Genomic DNA, 10,414 nt, shown 5'->3' on the forward strand with positions numbered 1-10,414 from the left:
GAAACATACATAAATAGGCATTTATTTCAGGTACAAACTATGAAAGTCCAGGGATTTAAAGACACCTTTTTTTTCACAGTTTCCCCATGTAAGGGGAGAGCTGGAGGAATAGGAAGGTATTGCTTTATAATCTGCCTCTGAGCAGGCCCTCTGCCTGGTCTGTTCCATTGGGATTTTAACAGATGTTCTCTAAGGCATTTAGGTGCTAGCAGTTCTTCTGGGGGTAGGCGAACACCCAGAAACATCTGGGTACTGACAATTTACAAACTAGGTTTCCTGAGGACAGAGGTGACTGGAGATGTTTTGGATGGACAGGAGAGTCAAGGGCAGCAGGTCTTGTTTACTGCGAGTAACTTTTACAGAACTGAAAACAAAGTAACAGGTACCCCACAGAAAACTGAAGGCCTAGAGCTCTGACATTAAAAGTGAAGAATGACTTTTTACTTCTTCTCCAGCAGGAAAGGTTCAAAGAGCAGTCCAACGAGTGTAAGCCAACTCACATCCATAAAAAGAGCAATGCCCAATAGGGTGGATAATGCCTAAGCCATAGTAATGTTTGCTTAGTAGTGATTTTAAAAATTTTTTTCTTGATTATTAGTTCTCCAGCGTCCCTTTGATACATGTAGAGGGGTTGAATGGTAGATACAATCACAGATCTGTGTCCTGCTCTAGCTCTGTATGCAATATTTATGCAGCTTCCATTGCCATGTGTTTGATCACACAGTATTACAGTATATTTTTCATTGCAGCATTTCTATAGCTTGTGGAAGTTCACTTAATAAAGTTCTTTTGCTAGAGGGAGACTTACAAATCTCCTTTGAAAGATGTGAATTGGCGAGGTACTGTTAAAGCACATGGAAGAAGGAGGAACTTGTAAGTACAGTGCCAGCAGAAAAGTTACTGCTTTACACGTCTCCAGCTTTCACCTCCCTGGGGTGAGTGTTATGCCTCCTCTGTCTCTGTTTCTCCTCTGCGGGTGGTAATGACTATTCTTCCACTGAGACCTTGGCAAAGGCAAGGCATTCCCTTCTATGCAGTTTTTTCACAGTGCAAATACCAGCCTGGGGACGCTAGCATCATCTTTATTTTTTCGGTGCTGGGGGTCTGGCAACAATAGGCAGCTGGTGAGCCCACTGGCTGCAGTGGACAAGCTCTGAAAGGGGAAGCAGGTTTGAGGTAGGGTATGTGATACCAAACTGTCAAAAACAGCACTGCAGACCTTCTCATTTAGGATATGCAGGTTCATTACACAGATGGCTGTTCAGGCATTTAGAAACACAGAGAGATCACTGAATTTCTTGCATCCAGAAAAGACAAAATTTTTAGGAAAAGCCCATTTGTAGCCACAAGCGATCTTGTGCAGATACTAATACTTCTGAAACAATTCTTCTAAGACAGACCCTTGGCCAGACCCCTTGGCCAAAAATATTTTTTTTTCCTTCAGAGGCACTGTCACAGTGAAAGCTCATGTCCAAAAAATGCATGCCTGCAGTCTCATAGGAAAGCCTTATATTTTCTTCCCATGGTAAGAATGCCTGGAAAAACTAGTGTAGGCCAGTACAGCCAGATCATCCCCACCAGCAAAGTAGCTCTACTATAAGAAGGCGAGTTCTTCCACATACCCCTCACACTTCACGCATGGTCTTCCTTCCCCCTGCATCTGCTCCCCCTGACCAGGCAAAATTTTGTGGTTTGGTCTAGCAGTAGCAGTTCTCCAACAAACATGTTCCAATCAGTTTTGAAGCCATATTGAGTGGAATAGTGGAATTCCCATTCTTCCTTAGGGTTCCATTACTTTTATCCCAGCACTATGAAATATTTCATAAACTTTAAATCCCTGTATTTAAGATGTCTATTATTTAAGGCTATCCTGCCTTCTGGTTTTTGTTTTGTTTTTTATTGTTATGATAAATCTGTTTTAATTTAGTTCAGCAAATATCACTGGGTGAACAAATCAAGACAATCCAAAGAATGGATTGTCTTGATTTGACATACTACTTAATCCTGTTTCTTCTAAAGCGATCAAGAGAGGAGTAGGCTTTGTCTTCTTCAAACTAATCTTTGTACTAATCTTTCTACATCATCAAGATTGAAAGCACATTATATCTCCATCAGTTCATCCAGCATCACATAGATACTGTTGACTCTTTTTAAGTAATCTGAAAAAAACCTGCAGTACGGCCTTGGGGTTTTTTGGGCCTTCTTGTTTAATCTTCTTAGAACTCAACACACATTCAGAGTGTCTGGCAACAGAACTGGTCATTTCTGGAAATCCCACTCATGTGATGCCCTTTGCTGACTGTGGCTTTGTTCCCTGCTGTGTGGTGAATGTCACGCCACGCTGGTGATGATGAGGAAGGTATGAGTGCAGCGAGCAGCCGTGCAGCCGGAGCCGGGGCACTGCCTGGCCAGCACGGCCCCGCTGCAGCCGCGCGCCCGGGCCCGGCTCCGCTGGGCCTGAGCCCTGCTGCACAAAGCGGCCTTTCCTCCTCTCGGGGACAGCAGCGCCCAGGGCCAGCACACCCGCAAAGTTAAACGGTCCTGGGCAAGGAAAAGGGGGAAAGTGGGGAGACGTGCTCCAGGGAACCGTGGCTGGCACCTCTCATGCAGCAGTGACTGCCACCTGCCCTCAGCCGCGAGCGAGAGCCCACAGCCACACAACTGCAGGGAGCCCGCTGGGCCCCGTCGGGCGTCTCCTGTGTCGGAGCAGGGCCTGAAGGGCCCCGATTCCAGCTGCAGAGCACCCCTGGGCCAGGAACTCCACCTTTAAAAGTAAATTCAACCACATCTCGCTGCTTCTTGTATGGATCGTCTCTAGGGCGCGTTATGGTCGCCTCACTCTGCTGCCATGTGCGAGCCAGGCCGATCCCCATCTCCTGGCCCATCCCTGCCTGCTCATTTCTATGGTTTGTCTTCTGCTCCAGTTCTTCCTGTGGCAATTTTCCCCTGTGATGTCTAGGAACAAACCGAGGTGTGTTGAGTGCTGACATCTGCTGTTCTGCAGACCAGGGGCAGGTGTTCAGGGTCTGGCAGCAGAATGGGAGCTCAGTGCTGTTGGCTCAGGGTGTTTCAGTTAAGGAAACCAAGACAATACCTGCAGAAAAAATTTTACAGTCCAAAGGTTTGTCAACATTTATTGTATTTTAAATTTGATGAAGGACTAAAAAGATGCAGAGTCATCAACTTTTTAGTTTTATTTTGCATTGGTTTGGGGGAAAATGCTGAAAAGAAAAACAGAAAACTGTAAACTTTTGAAACATGGTGTATTTTAAAATGTCTAAACACTTTTGAGTAGCAATCCACTGAGTGCTTTAGAAAGGTTAATGCTATAATCTGGAAATGCCTTGGAGAGATTGAGCAAATTCCATCCTATAACATTGTGTTACGTTTAGTTGATGACCATGATCTGTCCTCATTTACAGGAGAGCATACAGAGAAACAGGAGCACCCTGCTGCAGTGGAAGACTTCCTGTGTCCTGAAAGGTGAACAGAATGAACAGGCTCCAGCTGTATCAAGGCTTTTGATTCTGATAGAAACTGAAATGTTAAATGAAAGAGAACAACAAACTAGTTATGTGTTTTACAAGGACAGAAATTGGTTAAATTCCTTAAATTCTATTACTTAGAATCAACAGAAAAAAGAAAGTATCCTTCTTTTGTCTCTGGTAGATGAGATTGGATCAGATTCCTGTGAGGCTGTTCCTGATTAATTGCTCTCCAGTTCAGATCTGCACAGGTCTCAAACAGAGAGTGCAGAGAGGGGTATGTGCATATAGCTCTAACCCACTGTATTGCCCTGGAGAGTGGGAAGGATCATGGGTCAGAGACCACCATGCAGGATCTACCAGCCAGCTCAAATCTGCAAGGATTTATGTTGTTCCTGCTGCTGCAGAGGCAGCTGGCTAGACTGCTAGAGATCCAACGTGACGGAAGTTCATTAGATATGCAGGTCATATTTTCAACTCAAAAGAAGAAATACTATTAAAAAAGAAAACAAAACAAAGAACCCTTTCTGCTTTCTTCAGTTCCAGTTAAATCAGGCAAAATAAATTCCTGGATGAATTCCCCCGCCATCTCAATTCCTGAAAACATTTTGTCTCTAGAGAGGAAGTAAGCAATGCTTTACAGTTAATTCCTGTGGTAGACATCATGTGCCTTATAGCCACAGAAAGGAAACTTGAAAACCCTTGGGGAGAAGGTGGCGCTTAAAAAGAATTTCAGATAAAAAGAATCGAAAAGGTCATAGAAGAACTTCTAGCAGGCAATAATCTGCAGGAATGCACCAAGCATGTGAATTCCAAATTTAACTGCTACTGAAAATTTTGTAATAGTTACCTATTACAAAATTAAGTGTAGAATAGAGTCAGAAGCATTTTCCAATTTCCTGCTGAAGGCCAGATCAAACCTCTGGGGTCACTTCCACAACCACCTGAGGGAACCAGTTGTTCTTATCCTAGTTGCAGTACTAGTAGCTTCCACAGCAGTGTTGAAATATTTATGAAACTTTCAGTCTTAAAAAATACTTCTTCAGAAGTCATTGCTAGAATTATCCTAAAGCTGAGTTGCCCTTTACCTTAAAATTATTCTTAATGAAAGATCCTAATTTGCCTGTGAAGCTCACGCACAACTGCTATACACTAAAATAAAGCTTTTCTTTACTGACTTCAAAGGTCTAGTACAATAAAAATAACAAACTTTATCCTTAAAAGAGATTTTAGAAAGCTGTAGTGAGAATTGGGATGTCCTGTTAGCAGACTGAGTCCTAGGATAAATTGAATTTTAGGTCCTTACTGAACCTCAGCTGCTACTTCTGGATTGTGCTGTTTATTCAGGACTAGAGTATTTTAACCAGCAGTGAAATCAAAAGGGTTAATATTTTTCTATGGTAATTATCCATCTCTTAGAAATCTGGTAGTGGAAAGACCAAAGAGAGGCATTCACAAAGCAAAATCATTATTTGAAAAGTATTGAAAGAGACAAGACTTTAAAAATGTTTACGTGATAAAGCCATTTCCCAGTCCAGCTTGCCTTCCTCTATAATACTGTGGATGAACTGTGTAATTCTGTCAATAAAATTTATATGTCTACTTGCCTACTCTTTTGCAGTAAAGGACCTCTCAGAAAGACTTGGTTTTATTTCTACTTAGTGGCATTTTGCTGGACTGGTTTTAAAAGGAAACCCATGTTAAGTATTAAATTCTTGTGTTTTGTATTTTTCTGAAGGGAGTGGGCAGGGTATGGTTTTTATTTAGTATTTTCCCCCCATTAATTTATTAATGAGTGCATCATAAAACCCCTGTCTTACTTATCAAATAGATGGATATGAGCCTGTACCGCCATTCACTTAGGTGTTGGACTTGATGATCCTTGTGGGTCACTTCCAACTTGGAATATTCTGTGAAGGAAGAGAAATAAGGTTTATTGCACAAATTGCTCCCAGTGACACCCAAAAAATTAGTTTTATTTAGCAGGGTGTTGTAACAGCTGTCTGTACTAGTGAGAGGAACATCTGAAAAAGCTTTGATCCCCTGGAAATCATATTTTTCACTTTCTTATACAACATGAGACAGTTTGTAGTGTTCAAATCTGTGCTAAATGTGGTTTCACTAATGTTCCACATTCCTGTGATGACTTCAAAAATTTTGAACATAAAAATTCCTTGAGAATGTTTGTCATGAACAGGAATAAATATTCCAGCTGTATTTCAACATCATGACGAACTCACCCGAGCAGAAAGGTAGAAAGTCTACAGGTGGAATATCAGTTATCAGCTGGTCTAGTTCTATGGTTACTGCTATTTCCAGATAAATTTATAAGCAATATTTACCAAAGATTTTAAACCAGAAATAATTCTAATAATTCTTCAGGTAAATGGTAATAGTGAATTACTGTTTCTTTTAGGATCAGCATTGTGATTTACCTACATTTTTTGTTAGACCCATTCTTGCTTCAAGTGGAAAGGCTTAACCTTAAGGAAATAAATGCATCCCAAACACAAAATTTATTAGTTCCTGGAGGGGTAATAGAAAACATTATTTTGTATTGTTTCTTACTGAAATGATATATTAATTATTAAAATGTTATATTACAAAGTAGCAAAAATTTAATGTTATTCTGTTAATGGAAATATACAAAACTCATATGAAAAAAGTCTTCATTTAAGTAATTTAATTTCTTAGAACAATTCTGTCAGAATAAAAAATGTCTCATACATTTGATAGTGTTTTTTATAATTTTATTATTTTTGATTATTAATTACAGAGATATATGAAACTTACACCAAATCCTACTTCCATTTTTTTAAAACCTCAAATTAAATAAAAGAGTTACCAAATGAAGACATATGACAACTAACCCTGGAAATAAGCATTTCCAACAAAAATACCATATTTTATTTTTCTAGAGTTTAATAGCTGAAGTTAAAATTTTTCTGTGATTCTAAATTAATTTTTACCAGATCATGGATATTTTTTTCCTTATTGTAAGAATGTCAAAGTGGATTTGTTTCTTTCAGTCCCACTACTAGCCTGCCTTTGCTAGCAGGTTTCCAAACAGCATCCAGCACAGATTGGTCTGTGGGTCAGCAGTTTGCTCCCTCGAGGGGCATCCTTGCAATTCATCACACTGTATTTTGGACAGCTTTTTCTGTCTCCAAACAGTCAACTGATTCAACCACATGTCTTGTGAGGATAAGGAGAGAAATATGCCCAGGAAAAACAAAAGACTCTTATGTTCAGATCAGTCTGCAGTGTGTGGCTGCTAACCAGAAAGTAACTCCTTACACTGTGCTGTGAAGAGCCCCATTAAAAAATTCATCTCAAACCAGAGTCCTAGTAACCAAGCTCATGCTGTCTTATGTAGAGAATCAAAACTCCCAATAAAAATCAAAGAGCCCAATTCCAATTCTCAGAGCTGCTCTCTCTCTGTTAGATTTAGAAACTAAAATCTACATCCTCTCTTACAAGAATCAAGATTAATAGGGAGATCAGGAAAACCTTTAGGTACCCACTGAGTAATCAGAGTAAAACAAAATACATCTCCTTTGCAGAATTAATGGAAGTTTAAAGCAAAAATATTCACTGATTCAGCTGTAACATTCCACATGATGGTTTTTTAGTGTTGTTTGTATAAAAAGGCTAACAAATTACCACCTGATAGCTGTCGGCAGACCAAGCATTAGTATGAAGGTGTGAAATATCTTATTTACCTTGTGGAGCACCTCTGAAGGCTTTAGGTCTGTAAATAGCTGGAAAATGTCCATGGTTTCTGATTTCATTGAACTGGCTGATGGGGGAGAATCAGCAGATGTGCTCTTTAATCTTCCTTTTTTAGTATTACATTGTGTAATATTGGCTTACTCAGCTGGTTCTCAGCTGATTTTTCCAAGTTTCTGGACTGGGGAAGGACACCTAAATTTGGAGTTTTCGTGTTCTGTTTTGTTCTGATTTTGTTTTGTTTTATCTCCTCAACTTACTGTTCTTTGTGTGCATCTGGCAAGACATTGGAAGGACAAGGTCTTTGAAAAAAAAAGTCTACTCCAGTCTAAATATAAAGCTTATATATCCTTTGCATCTATGTAATTATTCTCTCCAGAGACTTGCAAGGAAGCAAAACAAAATAAAACAGAAGAAGCAAGGAGGGGAAGAGACCTTGAGAGGTCTATGAGACCAAATTCCTGCTCCAAGCAGGGTCAGAAATTAGATCAGACGTTGTTGCTCAAGGCTTTATCCAGCTAAGGTATGGAAATCTCCAAGGACGGAGTTGGTTTCCCCTCCCTGTGCCTCATGTGTTGGGGAAAAACGCTTTGCCTACCTCCAGCCTCACTGGCCTGGCTGTGAGCTCCATGCCAGGGTGCAGAATGGCCCTGGCTCCAGTGCATCCCTGCTGGGCTCTGCCTGTCTGGGGCAGGGCTGCCCCATGCAAGCTGGCCCCTTCCTCACCCTGTCCCAGCCTCTCCACAGGGCAGCCATGCCTCTGAGCACACTGACTGGTCTGTTCCCATTTGGGGTCATCTGCAGGCAACCAGTATTTTCAGTGAGTGATTTTTATTTTTTAAAAGTATTTATTGTGACACAGTCAAGACCAGGGAATTTCTTCAGAAATGTGAAATGAAAGGGGGAAAGAGGAAATTTGAAAAAAAAAAAAAAAGACATAGAAAGAAGATAAAGAAAATCTCTCCCTTAAATATGTAATTCAGAACCAATTGCCTGTTGACAACTGTGGCAGTAGACATCTGAAATTTTATGTATTTTGGAGAGAATCTAGGCAAATAATCTTGCAAAAAAAAACCCCAAAACACCAAAAAAACATAAACCAGGAGACCACGTCTCTGCTTTATTTGCATGCCTCTGCATGCAAAAAAACCTAAAGGCAGCTGGTCATGTTTAATTTGTATATGCTGCAGAAATAGCCACACAAGAACTTTGTGGAATTCTGGACATTTTCTTCCTTCTCCTACACACAAAAATCTGCTGTAAGATGGTGTTTATAGTTTAAATCCATCATTCTTAACAAGCCTTTCTCCCAGTCTGAGAGAGTCTTGAGAGGAAGTATAAAAGAATTTCAGGAGGGCAAAAAAGCAGAAACACAGACAGGTATGGGCCTCTAGAAACCTCACATCCGGCTTCCTGTACAAGGCTGGGCTACCTTCAGCACCTGGTGAGGTTGATGAGGGTTTTATTCTCTCTGGTTTTAAAAGATCCCAAAAGGAAAATTCCACTTTCTTTCTTGGCACTCAGCTCCACTACTTCATCATCCTCAAGGCAAATTATTTTGCCTTTGTGTCCCGCCAGAATCTGCTTTAGTGAAACTTTTTACAGTTACCTCTGCTGAACACTGCTGAAAAGAATATGGTTCTGTCTTTTTGATAATCCTCCTTTAGGATTAGCAGGGAAGATGGTAATCACTACTCCTGATCCTCTGGCTCTGTGCAGCTCTCATGCAACCTGAGAGTCAGAATGTATTCAAGGGAAAACTCAGCCCAAAGCCTGGATAGCAATGTGCAACCTTGGCTGCAAATACCTGTCTACATTCCTGCTTTGTACTAGCCCTTCAGAGGGATGGAGAAAATGCCTGTATGACAAAGCAACGCTGTTTCTTGCTGTGAGCACCTCCTTGGTCTCCTGTGTCAGCACCCCACTGAGCGTGAGAGGCAGCACCCTGCAAGCAGGGAGAGCTCAGTGCTGGGGCAGAGCAGGGTGTATCATTTTTGACTTCAGAGGGGGTTTATTCCTGGGATAGGATTGCAGCATGTGACATTTGTTAGTGCTGTATGTCTGTTGTCAGCCAAAGGAGGCTCAGTGACTCTGATTTTTGAGTAGTAAGAGGGACAGAAATTCATACATTCACAGGCATTTTACATTGATTTTGAGTTTTCCTCCAAGTCTTAAGCAGAAGCAATATCAAGACACCTTTGTATTCATGATCCTTCATACTTGTGGGAGGCTTAGGACTCAGTAGCTATTTGCTGTTGTTTATCAGCAACTGAATGTCCAAGACCTCAGATTCTTGCTTCTGCAATGCGCTACCCCTCCTGTGCCATGATGTCTTGGGAAGATCTCCCATCTGTCACTGTTGACCCCAGGCATGGAATCATATAGCTTTTTAATAGCTTTAACCTTCCAGGTGTGGACATCCACTCAGGCTCTCTGATGTCTGTGTAGGACCATCTCCTGCTCAAAAATGACCACTCAAACATGTACAAGTGGTGATCGACCCACTTGTAGGTGATCCTTCTCCATAACTAACTGCAGGGCCCTGTGTCACAGGGGGCCTGATTTCTGGACCACTGATCAATGGAGGTGGGAGGAGGCAGCTCTCATGGAAAAACTTGGCACTGTGGGCATGGAATTTCTATATTGTCACCAAGGAAATTGCAGAGATTTCCAAATCACAGATAACTTTAAACACAAGCTTGATGTCTGTCTTTCTGCTCCCTCAACAAGCAGGAAGGAGGGGCAGCTGCATGCAAGATTTTTGCAAGCATAGTCAGCAATCAGCTAACAAGCCCAGCTCCTGCCCATGTGCGTACTGCCAGCCTGGTATTTTAACTTTTTCTCAGGAAAAAATATCACCTTTCAAATCCCTTAGACTCCCTCAGCTCTTTTGCTATAGGAGCTTGGTTAATGAATTCTCTATGGACTTGCAAGCGTTTCTGCACCTTATTACTTGCTGCTTCTGGATAGAAGTCTGCTTGGAGCTTCATTAACAAAGATTATCATTGTGAATCATGACTAATTTATCCCCAAGCACTTCCAGCGTTCATGGTCATGTTTAGGTTTAAAAATAAATGCCAGCTGTCCCTCTTTGGTGGTGCTTGTGTAAAGTACAATGGCAGCCTGATAAGATTATTGCTGGACTGATCACACGGTTTGTGTCAGAGGTTCCAAAACTTTTACAGATTGGAGAAAAATTT

General features: G+C 41.2%; 1 long non-coding RNA gene across 1 annotated transcript; it reads right to left on the bottom strand.

Annotated features, from left to right (window-relative positions):
• Positions 1 to 3,307: 3,307 nt before the first annotated feature.
• Positions 3,308 to 7,285, bottom strand: LOC132086258 (uncharacterized). Its single transcript, XR_009420396.1, has 3 exons — positions 7,208 to 7,285; positions 5,306 to 5,395; positions 3,308 to 3,476 (listed from the first exon to the last, which is right to left on the bottom strand). It is a non-coding gene; the product is annotated as an uncharacterized LOC132086258 (long non-coding RNA).
• Positions 7,286 to 10,414: the final 3,129 nt, after the last annotated feature.

The sequence above is a fragment of the Ammospiza nelsoni genome, chromosome Z, assembly GCF_027579445.1.
Source record: "Ammospiza nelsoni isolate bAmmNel1 chromosome Z, bAmmNel1.pri, whole genome shotgun sequence".
Lineage (NCBI taxonomy): Eukaryota > Metazoa > Chordata > Aves > Passeriformes > Passerellidae > Ammospiza > Ammospiza nelsoni.